Source organism: Haemaphysalis longicornis, unplaced genomic scaffold, assembly GCF_048455015.1.
Source record: "Haemaphysalis longicornis isolate Haplotype H1 unplaced genomic scaffold, Haemaphysalis longicornis Haplotype H1 scaffold_5, whole genome shotgun sequence".
In the NCBI taxonomy this organism is placed as follows: domain Eukaryota; kingdom Metazoa; phylum Arthropoda; class Arachnida; order Ixodida; family Ixodidae; genus Haemaphysalis; species Haemaphysalis longicornis.
In genome coordinates this window covers 135,025,046-135,044,722 of record NW_027526385.1, presented here as the reverse complement: position 1 = coordinate 135,044,722, position 19,677 = coordinate 135,025,046, and positions in this window count along the sequence as shown.

Below are 19,677 nucleotides of genomic sequence, written 5' to 3'. Positions count from 1 at the left end.
CAGTCGAATGCCTTGCTAAAATACAAAGATGGCAACGCAGTATTTATTGTCCTCGAAATTTTGCAAGATATCTTCTTTTAAAACTGTAAGTGCTGTTTTCGTTGATTTTTCTTTCCTAAAGCCAAATTGTGCGTCAATATTAATGCTATGTTTCTGAAAAAAGTTTGATATCCGACTAAAAATTACCTTTTCGAGCCCTTTGGAGAAAACTGGAAGGAGTGAGACAGGGCCATAATTATTTGGTCAGTTACTAGGAAACCCTGGCTTTTTTTCATTTTGTAGGGCAAGATGCCCAACACCAATACCTGGTTAAAAATATGCACCAGTATTGGGGTAATTACTGACGAAACGTATTTAACAGGTGTAACTTGCAGGTTATCAATGTCTAGAGCTTTACTATTTCTCAGACACATAAACGCGCTGTATATTTTGCTTTCATCGGTGGGCTGCAGAAATATGCACTCGGAATTGGGGCGGCCTAATAGTACTTCTTGGGGATTATCATGGGAGGAAGCAACAATTACGAAATAGTGTTTCTTATGATCGACCAGTACACTGCCTTTGATTTGACAATTGTTTTTATCTCCTCGCCCAAGTACACTATTTATAATTTTCCATAGGGCGTGTGGCCTCTGCTCAGTCGCATTCGTGAACAGCCGTTCATAGTAGGTGTTCTTTGCGCGTCGAAGTTCGGTATTTATGTGATTCCTTACACTTTTGAATTCTTTTAGGGCCTTTTATGATCTTGCACGAAGAAAGGACTGATACAGGTGATTTTGTTTCTTATATAGTTTTTAGGTAATCTCGAGTAATTCATGGTTTTCTAGCTTTCCGTGAAGATGTTAACGTGGTAAAAGAAAAATGTTTGTCGTAAAGTGACGAGAGATACTAAAAAAGGTACTGCAAGCGTCGTTTGGGTTAGATTCCGCTATGGCAGGCGTCAAGTCTTGAAGCACGATTTCATTTTTGAAGGAGTTTAGCTGATTTTTTCTAATGCACTGCATGGTTACCTCTTCCTTTGGTTGTACAGTATCATTTTTCCCGTTACGGTATGTTAGAAAGACTGCAAAATGCAATCTGATATCGCAGGCAATGGTTCCAGTGCTGTGAACAGGTCTATCGATGTTAGTTACGATAAGAACACGTGCGCAAGAAGTTCAGCGTGTAATGCGGGTAGGGGTGGAAATAACATTCTTAAAACCAGACGAAAGTAAAACAGCCTCTAAATTCTGACCGTAAGGGGTTTCTTCTAAGACGTCAATAATGAAATCGCCACCACCTATATGTCCGATATGTTTTTGTGAGCGAAATCTAATAGTCTTTCATATTATTCTAGAAAATGAGTAATATTACCAGTTGAGGGGCGATAAAGAACAGAGGTTGCATGATTTTTATTTCGCAGTGTTAGTATTTCATAGTCTTCAGTAATCCTAGTGAATTGGGGGACCAATTCATAGTTCTGTTTCCTCAAAGCCAGAACACCAACGCCAGCGCCTCTTTTGTTTGAGCGGTTGAGGAAAAAAAGTGTAACCCACAAGCTTAATCTTTTTACAGTCATCCGAGTACCATGTTTCTGAAATCATTGCGGCATCACATTTAAAGGAAAACTCGTTCAGGAAAGGGGCGATATCTTCCTTAGAGTATGCTGAGCACACATTCAGGTGAAGGACCGATCCGCATGAAGGCTCAATAATTTTTGAGAAGGCAAGGCTAGCTAATGAAATTCATTGTATATTCGAGGTTGGTACTAGCAGGCGAGCACCGGCTTTCACTTTCGCCAATAAACTCGCTTGGTCCGCAGGGCTAGGAAACCATGCCAGTGGATGTGCCTCGGCGCTGCCCTGCACAGCGGGTGCTGTCAATACAGTGGTGGAGTCAGTAGTGGTCCACACAACCGGCGTCGCGTGAAGGGCGATTGGTGATGGCGTCGCGGTTGCGGCCGCAACGCGGGGAGCTACGCTGGCAACTTTTATTAGTTTGTCGCCGAGGGACATGAGGGAAGGGAGATACATAGATGAGGCGGTTGGAAAGACCATTTGCATGTTCAAAGGCCGGCGCTGCAGAAAGAGGTTGTGCGGCAATGCGCCGTCCATTGCTTGGGCACGTGAGTCGATGACTTTGGTAATGCACTGCACGAATTGGCCCCGGTCCGTGGTACCCGACCTCCTCTTTGGAAAGCAGGTGCTGTATCGACATGCGTTGACATGCTGCTGTACGTCCGAGCAGTGGTACTTTGAGCTGGTTGTAGGTCTTTGAAGGCGGACTGCGTATGAAAGACGTGAGAATGGCCGCAACCTCTTCCGGCGCAGTCACGAATGCACTCTTACGACGTACTGAAACTTGCTTTCCATAGAGGTGATTCCGGACAGCCCGAGTTGTGACTCGGCTTATAGGAACCAGGTGCTCAGGTTTTGCTCCCAATACGGCGACAAGTGCATAGTTACGAGGGCGATCTCGTTGCCGGTTCTTTGTGGTACTCACTGGTCCTGGTCGTTTCTGGACATGGCTCTCCATCTTCGGTGGGAGGGAGATCACATCCGGGTGACCAACCGCTGGGCGCATGCCACGGACGCGTTAAAGGAGAGAACCCGACAACGACGCGAAGCCGGTTTATTCCGAATACAGTGGGGTCTCCATCTCCTGATCCCAGAGGTGCACGAGCCCACTTGCGGGTGAGCGCGTTCGTAGGCCTACATAATAGTGCTGCCTGTGATACAGTGGTTTGCTACTACAAACAAGAAAACACAAACCTATAAAGAAAAATAAAACAGATACTGTCAAACCCGATTATAACGAACCCGGTAGAGCGAATTATGCTATATAACGAACAAAAACAAATCAGTTTTGAAAATACATGCTAAATATATTCCTTATAACAAAGTCATATCGGATATATCGAACTCGGTAAACCTAGAATTGCCACTTAAATGCATGGTCTCACTGCGGTAATTGAGATGTTGATTGGCCGCAGTTTAGACGTTTAGATTAACATGGAGCGATGTAACGCCGCACACATTTCGTAACGGAAGTACAGTGAAAAGCTGAGCTAGTTCGAAATGGTTGATCGCTGTAACTGTGCACGACAAAATGTGATCATATTATTCCTTCAGGGATTTCCAGAATGTCGTCCCCGACCAGTTTGCCTCTCACTATGAGCCCCGCTGACAGACGCCGTCGCCGATGTTGTGGAAGCTGGTGCTGTTAAAAGTTCCAAAGAGGCAGAGGATGTCGTGAATGAAAGCCATCCAATTCCTAATGAAGCGCTTTCCGGCGTTGATATGCTCACACATTATTGCATCGATATTGGAAGACACGGACTCGAATGCTGTGTTAGTTGACGCTGGCAATATGAAAGTTAAGAATAGGATCCTTTCTTTTGTTTGAAGTAGGCCGCTGAGGTCGAAATTAGCCTTATTGCTTGTAATAAATGGATTGTTTTGTGTATCGTAACGACAGACTTCACATTGTGTTGGTCTCCACATGTGGTCGGCGTATTGCGAACTCCCAACAAAAACCTCGTCATCGGCGGGTTTCACTATATCGAGCTATTGGATGGATATATCGAACTAATTGTGGCGCATATTACCGTTCGCTATAACCGGGTTTCACTGTATATGCGGTGTAACATATATAAACACCGTTCATTCAATACATCTTCTGGACCTAAGAAGAGACTGATGATAATAGAGTAAGCATCAAATTAAAAACGGCAATGTCTGCACGTCATCAGAATTGCGGGGATTTTCACATATAAAGATGTTTCGAAACGCGGCAGTAGTAAAAAAAGTCTGTTTGTATTATATATCATGACAGGGCTAGTCTTTCTGCCGAACTACTACTCTGTTGTTAAAACTATCACACTTGAGGTGTTTCGGCATTAGTTCCCGCTCACTACTACCGAAACACTCAGCTGTATTTCAACTCTCCATCGTATTGAGAAATGCAGTCGTTGGGCGACTTCGAATCAATATGCCCATTGAACGGTAGCGGAAACCTCAGCCTGATGCCGCTTCCCGCAGAAATACATTTGGTTGGAATGCAATGGCTTTCCGTAGTTGTACGAAACGTGTGGGCTGAGCCGGATGAATGCTTTGCATGAAGGAGGTACAAGAAACGCCCCGAAGCATTTTTGGAATGTGTATGGCAAAAAGAAATATGTGTGTTATTTCACTATTTAGGAAGACCAATTTCTGTGTTTACTGTGTAAAGGTGGGTAGTGTTCGATAAAAATGAATGTTACATTCTGAATAAAGATATTTATCCTGCACAATCCTAAAGTACGGATTAATGAAATGCACTTGAATAGTTATTACTGTACAATACTATCTTAACAATGGTTTTTTTTTCAGTATTTTTACCGGCCAGGCATTACTGTCTACCCAAATGATTGTGGCGCAGCTATAGGAATCACACCTCTCCCAAACAACAGTGTACATAAAAAACTGATAGAGTGGGCTGGGTAAGTATTGCTTTTCTCTGAGTGTGTTTACTCGTACATACATTTTGAATGAAGATTCTTTCAAATGAATTCTTAAGGAACAACGTGACTGAGTTCCAATTTAGGGTTTTTTACCTACTGTAAAAATTAACAAAATAATTGAATGAGGTATTGAATAAGCCCTAATGCCAAAACGATTTGAAACCCGTAGCCAAAATCGGCTTGGCTGGTTTAATATTGCAATAAAAATTTATGGTTCCTGTACTATCGTCACAGTCCCACATAAAATTGCGCGTAGGGCCGTTGTTACAAATTATTGCTAACATGTACAACACAATCTACCCGTCCTTATGTATTCAGATGTTTGTCTTTTGGGAACCGTTAAAACCACCAATTCTAATATTCGCAGCTTTCAAATATATAAGTAACCAAGCAATTTAGTCGCTGTTTTAAATATGGTGATTGCAGTACAAGAGTTTTGTTGGGCTTGTCTATGCAATTTTCTCTTGGTCGCTGTCTCTCTAGCCCATAGAGCACGCGTCCGTGTGCTTCGATTGCGTAATCGCCTGCATTGTCTGCACTCGTACTGAGCACACACCGTGTTGGGGAAGGTTTTATGCTTTTATGTTCCACAATCTTTGTATCACTAAAGCTTGCATGCTGCTTTTCATGCACGCTCATCATAAATGAATAAATTTTTACACAGAACAAAACATGTAACACTGTGTTTGAGATTTGAAAACGCGTTAATAGTGCCCAGGTGGCCATTATAATTCGGTGCCATTACCTGCGGCCACATCGCCATAGTAAGAACGGTCTCGCAGTTTAACTACGATTTCTTCACCAGAACCACGGCCTCATCGTCGGAGCGCAGCGTCGGCGCAAGAAATTTATAATAAATGAAATGAAAAACGCATAAAACCTATTTTGAAAAACCTAGGAAGAACGTGTTTGCATGAATGATCGCGTTTTCGTTCAACTTCACGATTTTTATTGCCGTTTTCACCGTTTAAATGCAACGGCTGGCGTTTTTATAAATGCTTAGAGCTGTCATTTCGTTCTTCTGTTCAATTCATTTTTTCGCGCCGACAGAGGAATATTCCCACGGAATTAAGAGGGAGCATCTAAACATATGATCAATCAAATGCGATGCTGATACCTGGAGTTTTCTGCGCGTACAAACAAAACTTTCGCCAGCTGGACAGTCGGATGTGAGAAAAAAGAGATGGAGGGAGCTATTATGCTAGCAATATCAATGTGCTGGCGATATTACTATAGATTTGAAATGCACATTTCAAAAGTACGCCAACATCTCGCATTCTTTAACACATACTTGCGCTATGTCTGTACTGATAGCGAAAGCATTTCACAATGAATCAAATCTGAATGAAATCTCGCCACTGGTTGCAGTGAGAGATCCGACCTATTCGTGTCCATAAGCTGGTATTTTTTTAAATTATACTGGTAGAGGTTGTTTATATAAGCAGAACTTGTTTCAACAAATGTACTCCATAGAATTCAAAAGGATCGATATCCTTTGTACATTGTATTTTCATGGCGAGTATATTTATTTACTAATTGTTCATAATTGCTTAAAACCTGGTATCGAACAATTTCCCCACCAATTTTCTTATCGAATTCTTAAACTAGGACGAAGAAAACCCCTTACCGATGGTTTCGCCCGATAACAGCCTTTGTTTCTACGTTTTCTGCTTTGCCGCGTCAAAAAAAAGAAAGAAACGCATACTTCTGGTGGCTCTCTTCGCACGCGCAGTGGATCATAAAAAACATGCTTCTTTCCATCAAACGACCGTGATGGTTAAGTGCAAAGCTTTTTCGCGGTAGATTTTTTTTTGTAGTCCAAGTTTTTCAAACCGCTTCGACCATGTAGAAATGTAGCAATCCAAAAGGCGGTGGCGTCTTATGTAGATGGACTGATTTTGTGGTTCCGACACCGAAAGTGGTTTCTTCTTTCAATTCGGCGTTTTTGCGTTAGGCACGCCATCAGAGACAACACGAAAGTGTCGCTTTAAAAGTTAGGTCAAAAGAGGGTGCTTTTGGGCGGACGTAGCTCCGGATGCCGTTCATGCCGTCAGCTGCAGCATGCTTTAAAGGCAGTGCGGGGTGCGGCTGGAGCCGTCCGTAGTTTCTCCACAGCGGTCGTGTTTTTCACCTGGTGGTATTTTACTGTGCCGGAACGTGGTTGTGTGGGGTTGACCAGGCAAAGAAGGACAAGGTATGGGCCTCTACAGAGCAAGAGGAACAAGAAGACGGCCTGCGCTCGGGTTTTTCTTGGTGCTGGAATCTCGTCAAAGGCGAGTTTTGTTGCATGGTGTACCGGGCTCCTCAATTCTGACGGCCAGAGCTTCACCTTTTCCGAGCCCCGGGCCCGTTCTGGTGGCTTTTAGAGGTGTACAGGAAGCTCTGGCCATCCCGTTCTTGGTCTCCAGAGCATTGGCGGCGTAGGCCCGATCGGAGACCTAAGTCCGCGACAAGCACCCAAGGCCTGACGTGGGCATGCGCCACCCAACTAGTGCACCAGGCCGCCCTTCATCAAGTGACCCCCGCGCAACGTCCACGGGCCAGCAGTCACTCTTCGCGGCGTAGGCCCGAGGCGCCACAGCAAGCACAAGCGCTCTCCACGAGTCTTGTCAGCTCCCATCACCGATGTGGCTGGATAGTGGGACTGACGACGGACTTCGAACGGGTTGAAGCTAGCCATGCTTTGACTGTGCTGTAGATTAGTGAGCCCTATTTCAGTCTCACGTGAGATCGCAAACTGTTAACGCCTCGGACATCTTCTCTTTTGTGTGTTCACTTGGTGTGTCTTCTCTTTTTCGTTCCGCTAACGAAAATATGCCTCTCGATGTCCCGCACCTGATGTTTTCGCTCCGTGCGAAGGTGTAGCGCCAGGTGCTAGCGGGGTCCTTCTTCACAAAAATTGGCGAGCCTGCCAGGATTCCCGTAAACACACTTACCAACAGAACGCTATCTCGCCCGGAAAACTTCACGTAATAGATCTCGAGAAATTACCCGTTCTCGAGGCACAGTACGGATTATTTGGGCCTGAGTTGCGAGAGCTTGGGTCGACGAAGAACGCGCCGAGCCGCGCGAAGCAAAAGCTGCGGAAAGAGAGGCGCGTCGCGAGGACGACGAAAGACGGAAAGCCGCGGATGAGCGGAAGAAAGAGCTCCTTCTGTTAGAGATCGATTTCCGGGAAATGCCACCAAATGAGACGTCCCAAAGAAATTTTCACCAGGAGAATGGTGTCGGAGCGACTGGGTGATCAGCCCCCGCGGCAACAGTTAACCCGCAAAAGCTACTGAACATCTTGGACGAGTGGTGGCACGACTTACACGCCTATTTAAAACGCTTTCAACACCTATTTACAGCGCTTTGAGAAGTGTGCCACTGACATTAGCATGTGTGTTTCTGGGGGGCCCTGACTGTGATAACCCGCATGACGGCCGACTAAGCCCAGCATTTTGAGGCGGCGAAGAAAGCCCTGTTGCAGCGCTTCCGATTTACCACCCAGGGGTACCAAGACAAGTTCACGGTAGCACGAGCCTTGAACGGCGAGACCTTGCGACAGCTCCCTGCCCGACTTTCAGGGTACTTCTACCACTGGATTGAGATGGAGGGTGTACCGAAAGCGTTCCAGAGACTCAAGCACCACGTCATCTCTGAACAGTTCATTCGGTGCTGCGACTCTAAGCTTGTGGTTTACCTGAAAGAACGGGACTGCAATACGCGGAGCGTTTTGGCTGGCCACGCCGATTGATTCTTGGAGGCGCAAATCATCGATAATGAGATGATTACTGGTGACGAGGCAGTTGAAGGTGGCCGCAACAATCCAAAGAAGTCTCCACCAAAATTCTTCCTGTGTAACCGTATCGGCCACAGCGCACTGAATTGCCGCAGTCAGGCAAGACAGCATTGCAAAAAATGCGACAAATTCTGGCACAAGATGGAACAATGTAGGATCCGGCCGAGCTACAAGGATCAATATGCCGCTTGCGTCATCACCCGAACGTCTAACTGCTGCCAGACATGGACCCCACAACACGGTGGAGGCGCTCATCGAAGCCCACAGAGAATCCGGCTCAGTCACATGGAGCACAGACGAGCCTTCCTACGCCAGGTAGGTTGGCAGATCGATCCAGTACCCTTCAAGGCAGCCCTTCCGGAACACTGGAAGATGAGCATTCAGACCAAACTTCTTCCCCGGAACATGACGCCGGGCAAGGACGACGAGAGGCAAACCGCGCGGGCAAAACGAATGGCCCAGAAGCTAGAAGAGAACCCCAGGGTCCTCTATGCCGGCGCCTCGCTCCGAAAGCAAAGCGACCACGCAGCGGCAGTAGTTACGTCCAGAGACCAGCTGATCATCAGTACGTCCCTGAAGACAACAGACCCCGCAGTTGCCGAGGAAGTGGTCGTGGCCCTGGCACTCGCACAACCATGCGTGAACACCGTGGTCACCGTCTCAAAGACAGCGTACAGAAGCGTCCACAGGGGGGTAATCTCCTCCCCGGCCCGAGCCATTCTATCCAAGGGCAAGCCACCGGGAAGACCCATAAAGCTCGTGTGGGTCCCAGCTCACTCGCGGGTAGCAGGCAACACCATCGCCGACAACCATGCCCGGGAAATGTTAATCCGGGCCGAGCACGAGCCCGAAGAGCTACCGCACCCGGTTACCAGCTTTCGGGACATAACCAGGATGTACCGAGAGGAGAGGTGCAGACTGCCGGAACCGCACCTCCAACTGACTAGGCAACATCAGAAGATCCTGCGTCGAGCGCAGGCGGGATCGCTAGCGCATCCCGTACTGATGAACCGAATGTACCCTCCGGAACACGATACGCTCTGTCCGTTTTACAAAAGAGAGAGGGCACCCTGCAGTACATCTTGGCAGAGTGTACAGAACTCAAGACCCCGCTCCCTCCCTTCCCCATAACACCCACAATCCCCAACCCCTTGAGCGATGGGAGATCTTGTTGACCAGCCCCGCCCTGCCAAATCAGCTCGCACTGACAGACAGCGGCAGGAGCTGCTGGGAACATATGGGTCCTATCACTAGAGAACCACCCCGTTTGGTGCAAGCGTGCACCATCGATTTCTTCTTGGGCTCAGTAAAAGTTGATTTCTTTTCCTCCTGCTAAGCTGCCATCACATCTGATGGCTCCGATGAAGTGGCAACGACTTAAAGCTGCCTCGAGTGTGTAGACCAGAAGATTGTTAAATATTTAGTGGAAGGCCTGCCAGTCGTCGACGTACGGGCACTGGGAAAACCGTGCGCGCACTCAGTGACGCTGGTAGCAATACCGTCATCGTTCGGCGTGACTTAGTGTCTGACGCCCACTTTAACGGGAGGATGACAGAAGTCCTCCTGCTTGACGGTTCTGTTAAATTATTGCCTGAGGCAGCCATTCAGGTGGACACTCCATATTCGTTGGCGAAGTCACTGCCTCATGCATAGAAAATCTCCTTTATAACCTCGTCCTTGGCAATTGGCCGGGTGTACGAGCACCCCGTGAACCAAACCCACGCTCGAAACGCACTCACGGCGGAAAAGACAAACCCATCGTCCAGACAGAAGAGACAGGGCAAGTAACATCTCGTGCCATGATTTCCGCGGTGGCTAAAAACGAAAAAGAAAATGGGCCTGTTGAATGTGCCAACCATTGATGTCTCCTACTTTTCGCGGGATGAATTGGCGCAAGCACCAAAGAGGGATCCCGCTTTGGAGTCTCGCTACCAGAAAATAGGCAAGCGATTTTTTTTGGTAAAGACCACTTCTACAGCTTCACGAAAGAAGACGGCATCCTCTACCTACAATACCATCTAAAGACTGGTCGAACCTTTCATCATGTTGTGGCCCCTAAACAACTCCCCACATCAGTTCTCCGAATCTCCCACGAAACTATTATGGCTGGACACCGGGGGATACGGCGAATAACAGACCGAATTCTTCAGGAGTTTTACTGGCCAGGCCTACACGGTTACATACGACGTTTAGTCAAGTCCTGCATTATCTGTCAAGCGAACAAACCCAAAGGGAAAGGTTGGTATCGCCCCGTTAGGCCACATGTCCCTCATTCAAACTCCATTTCGACATGTCGCCATAGACTTGATAGGACCTTTCTTCCCGACTTCAGCAAGGGGGAGCCGTTACATCTTACCCCTTATCGACTTTGCCACGCGGTTCCCTGACGCCATTGCACAACCGGCTATCGACGCCGTACACGTAGCCGAGGCACTTGTCTAAATATTTTATGTGGTTGGACTACATGAAGAAATCGTCAGTGATGAAAAGGCGAGTTTACATCGGAGCTCATGAAGGAAGTTGGCTGAATGCTGTCTGTGAAGCTTCTACGGACGACATCGCATCACGCCTAGGCAAATGTTGTAGTTAAGAAATTCATCAGAACTCTCAAAATGATGCTGGAAAGGATGTATCAGTCGAAGGTCCGGTCATGGGACCGCTACCTTGCCTCTCTCCTCTTTGCATACCGGGAGGTCTCTCAAGCATGTCTTGGATTCTCTCCGTTTGCGTTTATCTACGGGTGTCCCGTTCGTGAATGATTGTGGGTCCTCCGCGAGCTCTGGACTAACATACATATCGATGACGAAGTCTAGACGACGTACGCTTACCTCGTCGATCAAAGGGCCCGATTGGGGGAAACGTGCCGGCTTGCTCATGAGCAGCTAGAAAAGTAGCAAAGCAAGCACAATAAAATATATATGACTGAGGATTCCGGCTTCGAAAACTCCGACAAGGTGCTAATTCTGCTACCTACCGATTCAAACAAACTCCTCATGCACTGGAAGGGTCCATTCGAAGTGCTCGAGGCGAAAATGACGTTGATTACTTGATCGACGCCGGCGGCAAGAGCAAGGTGTTCCATATCAATATGCTGAAGTGATACGAGGAGCGCAAGCCAATACCTCCTGCACAAGCTTTAACTGCCGCCATTTCCCACCGCGACTTGTCGGCGAGAAACGTTGCAGATTTGGAACCTGAGAACAGCCCGTTTCCTACCTTACATTCGTTGCAGTCAATCACTGATGTAAAGTTCTCGGATCACCTTGGCCATGAACAAGTTTAGCAAGTGCGAGCGCTACTACAAGATTACGAGGCAATCTTTCCAGAGAGAGAGAGAGAGAAATGACCTTTATTAATTCGTCCTGCGAGAAAGGTGCAGGTCAGGCCACGCAGGGCTTCGCCCTACCTCGTCTAACTACCTGCGCTAGGTAGCGGGCGGACAATCTTTCCAGACCTCACAGGCAAAACCACCCTTGTAGAGTGTGCACCCACTTCACCTGCGATAGACCAGTTCACATTTATCAGTACTGTATCCCACTGGCACTGCTTGAAGCTGGGGAAAACGATGTAGAGGATATGGGCAGACTGGGTGTAATTGAGAAATTGAAGTCTTCGTACCACGCTCCTGTCGTGGTAATAAAGAAGCCAAATCGTACGATCAGGCTTTGCATAGATTTCCGAGAGCATAAGATTCTCAGTTTCTACGGGGAGAGAATACCATGTGTAGATGTACTTCTGGCGTTAGTGGCAAACGATATTTTGTTTTTTGAATTTAACTTTACCAAGCGGTACTGGCAGGTGCCCATGGCTGCCGGAAGTCGGGAGATGACTGCCTTTTCAAGTATGAGTAGTCTCAACCAATTGAAATATATGCCGTTTGGTATAAAAACTGCTCCAGCTGTATTTGCACGTCTTATGAGGGCTGTTCTTGGTGACCTGAGGGATGTATATCACTACTTTAAAGATGTACTAATTGCTACCGATACGTGGGAGGAGCATATAACGGCTCTTCAGCAAGTGTTTTAAAGAGTTCATCAAGCCAGAATCACCATCAAATCAGCCAAGTGTGAGGTCGGCAGTCGCCGCATTTTATTTCTAGGACATCACATCGGCGATTCAAAAGTACAACCTCTCGTAAAAACACTGGACAAGATACTTAAAGCTAAACGGCCAACCACTAAAAAGGCTGTCTAGGCGTTTCTTGGGCTCACTGGATATTACAGGCGCTTCATCCCCAACTAGTCTGAAATGGCTAAACGCCTGACCGAGTTAACCAGGAAAGGCGAGAAGAACACAGGTAAATGGGGACGCGCGCAAGAAGAAGCACATTTTGCTCCCTTAAAAGGACCCTGCAACAGTTACCATCGACTGCTAGGAATGTATTTTTGGGTAAAGTCTGTCCCAGCAATCCCCTCCCGAAAAAATATGACAATCCACGTACTATCGCCGAAACCACGCGTGATGAGAAATCGGGCATAATCGTTCTCTCTCAACTCGACCGCGGGCAACGCCATGAAAGCTGCTCGCTCTCTCTCGGAGAGGGGGCCGGCTCGAGGAATTCTCATCGGCGGCCTTCGATATATCACAATTAGGGTAGATTTTCCCTTTTCTCCGCAACATGGAGGCGCCTATTTCCTGTCAGGTACCACAAAAAAGCAGGCATGGGTGCCTGTTCGCAAGCGCGCGCTCGGGCTAGTAGGGCTGTTTTGTTGCAATAAACGTTTGTAGTCGAGTGGTCCCGTTGAAAGAAAAGTATTGAGCTCATCACTAAAACTCCGCGCGCACTCAAAACACAAAAGAAACAGCAAAACTGTGCCTACATGTTCAGGCATTGAAGAGGTTCTTACACAGCGATGGTGACGGTGGAAATGGGAGAAATTGGCCGCGAAGTTGACTAGAGACAGGTGATTGGGCAGCCATGGCCTCAGTGACGTCGCTCAGGCCATGCCAGGGGTGCAGAATGAGGAGAAATGAAGAGAGCGTGGTTGGTTTTTCCGCGTCTTTCACAGCAATTTGCGCGCTCACCACTTCACGTGCACGTGTAATATTTGGCTCAGGTATTCCTGGCTGTGTAATCTAAACGTCGCGCGGGTTTACTTGCATTGCTCAAAGAGTGTTGCAGGGTTCCTTTGAGGATAAACTCGCGTCGGCTCCTAATCTCAGGCTCCAGACCACACCGAACACTTTGTATTACGCACCGACGTGTGGAACACCAGTCTGGTTGCCATTGTCCTGCAAACGGGAGATGACAACCTTTTTCATCCAGATGCCTATGCAAGCCGGAACATCCTCCCGCGCGAGACTCAGTATTCCACCATGCGCGCGAGTGCTTAGCACACGTTTGGGCCACGCAAAAGTACATTTGTACCTTTACGGCAAGAAATTCATCATTCAGTGTGTCCACCAACCACTTCAATACATGAAATCAGCAAAGCATGTTATACCAGAGTGTTGCGATTAAGCTTAGTATTTCAAGAATACACCTCACTGTCAACTAAATAAAATGATGTGAGAACATCGGGGCTGATTACCTCAGCAGGAATTAGAGCAAACTATCTACCGCAGTCCGATCTCCTATTAGTTGGTTACAGCCCTTGTAAGTTTGTAAATATTGTCACGAAGCCAAGGACGACACAGTTGTCTTGCAGGAGAAACAAGTTTATTGGAGCGAACTTGTGCTCCTCTAACAACTCAAAAGAATACAGAGGCGGCGAAGCAGCGGTCAACAAAGTGACTTGCGTCAGCGAGCGTCGCAGAATCGAATGCCCCGGCGTCCGCACTGAAAGCTTTTTATCTTTTGGCGCGCGTGGTTCTCGAAACGTCGATTCGCATCGAGAACATAGTAGATCCAAGAAGATTATTCTGGGCTGTTCACGTGAGATCGGAATGCTCTCCCTATCACAACAGATAACACATGCGGCACAGAAAGAAAGAATGGAACATACGCTTCCCTTGGCGCAGAGATAACACAGACCGGCGCAGCCGGGCGGTAAAAGCAAAACACAAATAAACAAACCCAATGTATGTTTCGCGGCATTACCCCCCATCTAAGAGAGCATCGAGCATCGACCCGATGCTAACATAAGCGACAGTCCGAACAAATGAAAATAAAAGTTCGTCATCGTCCGTAGAAAGGTTTTAAGCAAACCACGTAGACGACTTCAGGCCGCGTGCGTCGTCGTGATGTGCCGGAGTCACCATCGGGGATCACTTCGTAGGTAAGTTGGCCAACACGTCGTAGAATCTGGTAGGGTCCGAAATACCGTCGCAGGAGCTTCTCACTGAGTCCGCGCCGTCGGATGGGAGTCCAAACCCACAGACGATCCCCTGGTTGGTACTCGGCGTCTCAGCGTCGGAGGTTGTAGCGGCCCGCATCCACCAGCTGCTGGTCCGTTATACGAACTCGAGCGAGGTGGCGGGCCTCCTCCGCACGTTGAAGATATCCGTGGACGTCGCCGTTGAGGTCGTCGTCTTCTACGTGCGGAAGCATGGCGTCGAGCATCGTAGTCGGCCTTCTACCGTAGACAAGCTCGAACGGCGTCAGCTGTGTCGTCTCCTGGATAGCCGTGTTGTATGCAAACGTGACATACGGGAGCACTTCGTCCCAAGTCTTATGTTCAACGTCAACGTACATTGACAGCATATCTGCGATTGTCTTGTTCAGACGTTCTGTTAGTCAGTTCGTTTGGGGGTGGTACGCCATCGTTCTTCGATGATCCGTGTTGCTGTAGCGTAATACTCCTTGCATCGGCTCCGCAGTAAATGCCGTTCCGCGGTCTGTGATTAGGACTTCCGGGGCTCAATATCGCAGCACAACTTGGCTTATAAAGAACTTCGCCACTTCTTGTGCAGTCCCCCTCGGAAGAGCGGCGGTCTCTGCGTAGCGCGTCATGTAGTCTGTCGCTACGACAATACACTTGTTCTGTGATCGTGACGTAGGGAACGGGCCTAAAAGGTCCATTCCAATCTGTTGAAATGGTTTTGATGGGACGGCGATCGGTTGCAGAAGTCCGGCGAGTCTTGTCGGCGGCGTTTTTCGTCGCTGGCAGTCACGGCAGCTCCGGACGTAGTGGGTGACGTGAGAGGTAAGGCCGGGCCAGTAGTACCTCGCCTTGATTTTTCCAACAGTGCGGGCTGTTGCCCAGATGTCCGGAAGACGGGTCGTTGTGGCACGCTTCCAAAATTTCGTCACGAAGGTCCGCGGGGATGACGAGAAGGTAATTCGCTCTTGTTCTGGGGCTGAAATTCTTCTTCACAAGGACGGAGTTCCTCAGGCTGAATGCTGGTAAGCTGCGTTGGAAGGTCCTAGGAACGGCAACATTGCATCCCTCGCGGTACTCGATTATGACGCGTAAGTCGGGGTCGGCACGCTGCTGGGCGGCTAGGTCGCTCTCCGTCACGATCCCGAAGAACGCGCTGTCTTCATAAGAGTCTTGTGGTGGTGGGTCGACGGGGGCGCGGGACAGCAGGCAGTCGGCGTCAAAGTGTTTCCTGCCGGATTTATAAACGACTGTAACGTCGAACTCCTGCAAGCTCAAGCTCCACCGCCCAAGACGGCCAGAGGGGTCCTTCAAATTGGCGAGCCAACACAGCGCATGGTGGTCTGTTACAACCTTGAATGGCCTTCCATACACGTATGGGCGCAATTTTGAAGTCGCCCATATAATAGCCAGGCACTCTTTCTCAGAGGCAGACGTTTTTCTCCTCCTTCGACAGACCACGGCTGGCATAGGCGATTACCCTTTCGCAGCCGCTTTGCTTTTGGACAAGGACGGCACCCGAGCCTATATCACTGGCGTCCGTGTGCATTTCCGTTTCGGCAGTTTCGTCGAAATGAGCGAGCACGGGCGGGCTTTGCAGGCGTTTTTGCAGCTCGCCGAATGCTTTTTCTTGGTCGTTTTCCCAGCTGAAAGGGCTGCTATCTTTCGTCAAGCCCGTGAGTGGCTCTGCAATGCGTGCGAAGTTTGCGACGAAGCGCCGGTAGTATGCGCACAGCCCGAGAAATCTTCGCACGCCTTTCTTGTCTTTCGGCCTTGGGAAGTTCGCAATGGCTGAAGTTTTTGCCTGGTCAGGTAGGACTCCCGCGGCGTTGACGACGTGGCCCAAGAACTTGAGTTCCCCGTATGCGAAACGGCACTTTTCAGGCTTCAGCGTCAACCCCGACGTACAAATGGCCTCGAGTACAGACTCCAACCTTGCGAGGTGTTCGTCGAAAATCCGGGCGAATACCACTACGTCGTCGAGGTATACGAGGCAGGTGTGCCACTTAAGGCCAGCAAGCACAGTGTCCATGACTCTTTGAAACGTCGCTGGTGCTGTGCACAGCCCAAATGGCATCACCTTGAACTCGTATAGGCCGTCTGGGGTTATAAATGCAGTCTTCTCTCGGTCTCTCTCGTCCACTTCAATTTGCCAGTAGCCGGTCTTCAGGTCCATCGATGAGGAGTACTTCGCGTGGCAGAGGTGGTCGAGGGCGTGGTCGATTCGGGGGAAGGGGTACACGTCCTTTTTCGTGATTATGTTCAGTCGCCGGTAGTCAACGCAAAACCTTAATGTGCCGTCTTTTTTCTTTACGAGTACGACGGGCGCAGCCCAGGGGCTTTTCGATGGCTGTATAATGTCATCGCTCAGCATGTCGTCGACTTGAGTCCGGATGGCTTCCCGTTCGTGTGAAGAGGCGCGGTACGGTGACTGTCGGGTAGGTCGGGCTCCATCTTCGGTTATTATTCGGTGCTTCGCTAGAGGGGTCTGACGTAGTTTTGCGCTCGACGAAAAACATTCGCTATAGCGACGCAGCAAAGCCAATAATTTTTTTCGTTGGTCTTGCGGTAGCGCCGGATTCACGTCGAATGGCTGCGGGAGCTTGAAGGTTTCTACGGGTGTGCGTTCAAAGTTGGCGACTGCGATCACATCACTTGCTTCTTGCGTTTCTTCGAGGAACGCAATTGCAGCTCCCTTGTTTAAATGCTGGTACTCTTCGGTGAAATTAGTGACCAAAACGTGAGATTGGCGTTGCTTAAAGTGCGCAATGCCTCTTGCGACGGAGACACCGCGGTCGAGAAGCAACCTTCGATCACTCTCTACGATAGCGTCGATGTCAGAAGCAGCATCCTCACAGTAGACGGCGATCATCAAGCTTGGGCGGGGTGGCAGGGTGATGTGATCGTCGGCGATCCTGACAGCAGCACGGTGATCGGGGTTCGGCTGCGGCATCGTGGAGTGATTGGAGAAAAATGTTATCGACTTGGTCTGCAGATCAAATATTGCGGCGTTGTCCGTCAAAAAGTCCATTCCGAGAATCACGTCGCGGGAGCAGTTAGGCAGAACGACGAACGCCGCAGGGTACGTTGTGCCGTCTATGGTGACGCGCGATGTGCACGTTCCGCTTGGCGTCACGAGGTGGCCTCCTGCTGTGCGTATGTGCGGACCGTCCCATCTGGTCATAACTTTCTTCAGTTTAGACGCAAATGGTCCGCTCATTACCGAATAGTCCGCTCCCGTGTCTACGAGGGCGCCTACGTCAAAGCTGTCGATGGACACCTTGACGTCAGATGCAGTCTTCCTCGAGTTCCAGGTTCGTCGGGGCGTCGTATCTCTGCTTGTACGTGTTGATGGTCGGGCACTGTGCATCGTCGTTGTCGTCGTCTTCTCAACGGACGTCTCGGTCAGGTCGGGTACGCGTCGCGCCGTGTAGCTGTCGTCGTGTTCGGGAGTCTCGTCAGGGTTAGGTCGGGTCGTCGGGATGAGGGCATGTCGTGAATCACTGTCTTCAGCGCGTCCTTGCGTCATTGGAGGGTTTCTAGTTTTTCGCCGTAGAGCAACTTCACCTCCAGAAGTTGCCGCCTTTAGTTTCCCCCGCGTGGGCTGGGGGACCTTCCACGGGCGAACTCAGCGTTGCTACGGCCGTTCGGCGATTGGTAGGGGTAGGGCGACGGCGAACGGTTGAAACGCGCTGGGCCTTGGCTGGTTTCAGATAGATACTCGTCGATATCACGTGGTCGTTGGCCAGGGAGAGGGCGAGGTGCGTCGACGGAGAAACCACGCAGTGCGAGTGTCTTGTATGGGCAGCGACGGTAAATGTGGTCGGCCTCTCCACAGTGGTAGCACAGAGGACGGTTATCGGGAGTTCGCCATACGTCCGTCTTCCTCGGCGTCTGTTTTTGGGCTACCGGGGGTCGGGCGGGTGACAGTGGGCGGCGGTATGGTGGGGCCTCTTGACGGCGTGTTGGAGCAGGGCGGGGTGGGTCGACGAACAGCCGCGGAGTATGTCATAGCTTGTGGCTCTCGGGGTACCTCGGATGGCGTAGAAGATCCCAACGCTTGTTGCACTTCTATAATCACGTCGGTGAGGGAAGCGACTTGGGGCTGCGGCGGCGTTGGGAGAAGTTTCCGCAGCTCCTCTCTCACTATTGCGCGGATAGTCTCGCGTAGGCTGTCGGCCGGGATCCGCGTGCTGCCAAAGTCGTTCGCATTGGCCGCGCCAACAAAGTTGCGGTCATACTGCTTAGCACGCATATCGAGGGCTTTCTCAATGGTGCTGGCTTCGGTCACGAATTCGGCGACGGTTTTGGGCGGATTTCGGACAAGTCCAGCAAACAGTTCCTCCTTCACTCCGCGCATTAAGAAGCGCAACTTCTTTTCTTCCGTCATTTCAGGGTCCGCGCGGCGAAATAGCTGCTGCATCTCCTCAACGAAGATCAGGACACCTTCGTTGGGGTGTTGCGTGCGCATTTCCAACAAAAGGGCGGCTCTTTCTTTCCGCACGACGGTAGTGAAGGTCTTAGTAAACTCGCTTTTGAACTGAGCCCAGTTTGTCAAGGAGCTCTCGTGGTTCTCGAACCAAGTGCGACCCGAATCTTCCAAGTAAAAAAAAACGTGCCGGAACGTTTCTGCGTCGTCCCACCTGTTGAATTTCTGGAGGCGCTCCAGTTTCTCCAACCATTCTTCTGGGTCTTCTGCGGGGGCTCCTCGGAACGATGGCAGTTCCCGGGGCTGCTGCAGGACGATTGGCGACGTTGTTTCTTGCACCATGGTGTTGGTTGCAGCGTTCCTTTTCATGGGCCCTTCTGGCATCAAACCGAACTCGGGTGGTAAATCTTGCAGGCGGGGGCTGGCTCTTGTTGGACTGGCTTGGCGGCTTTTCGAGGTTGTAGTGGGCATGAAGGGTGCGTACACCGCACCTCCACCAGATGTCACGAAGCCAAGGACGACACAGTTGTCTTGCAGGAGAAACAAGTTTCTTGGAGCGAATTTGTGCTCCCCTAACAACTCAAAAGAATACAGAGGCGGCGAAGCAGCGGTCAACAAAGTGATTTGCATCAGCGAGCGTCGTAGAATCGAATGCCCCGGCGTCCGTACTGCAGGCTTTTTATCTTTTGGCGCGTGTGGTTCTCGAAACGTCGATTCGCATCGA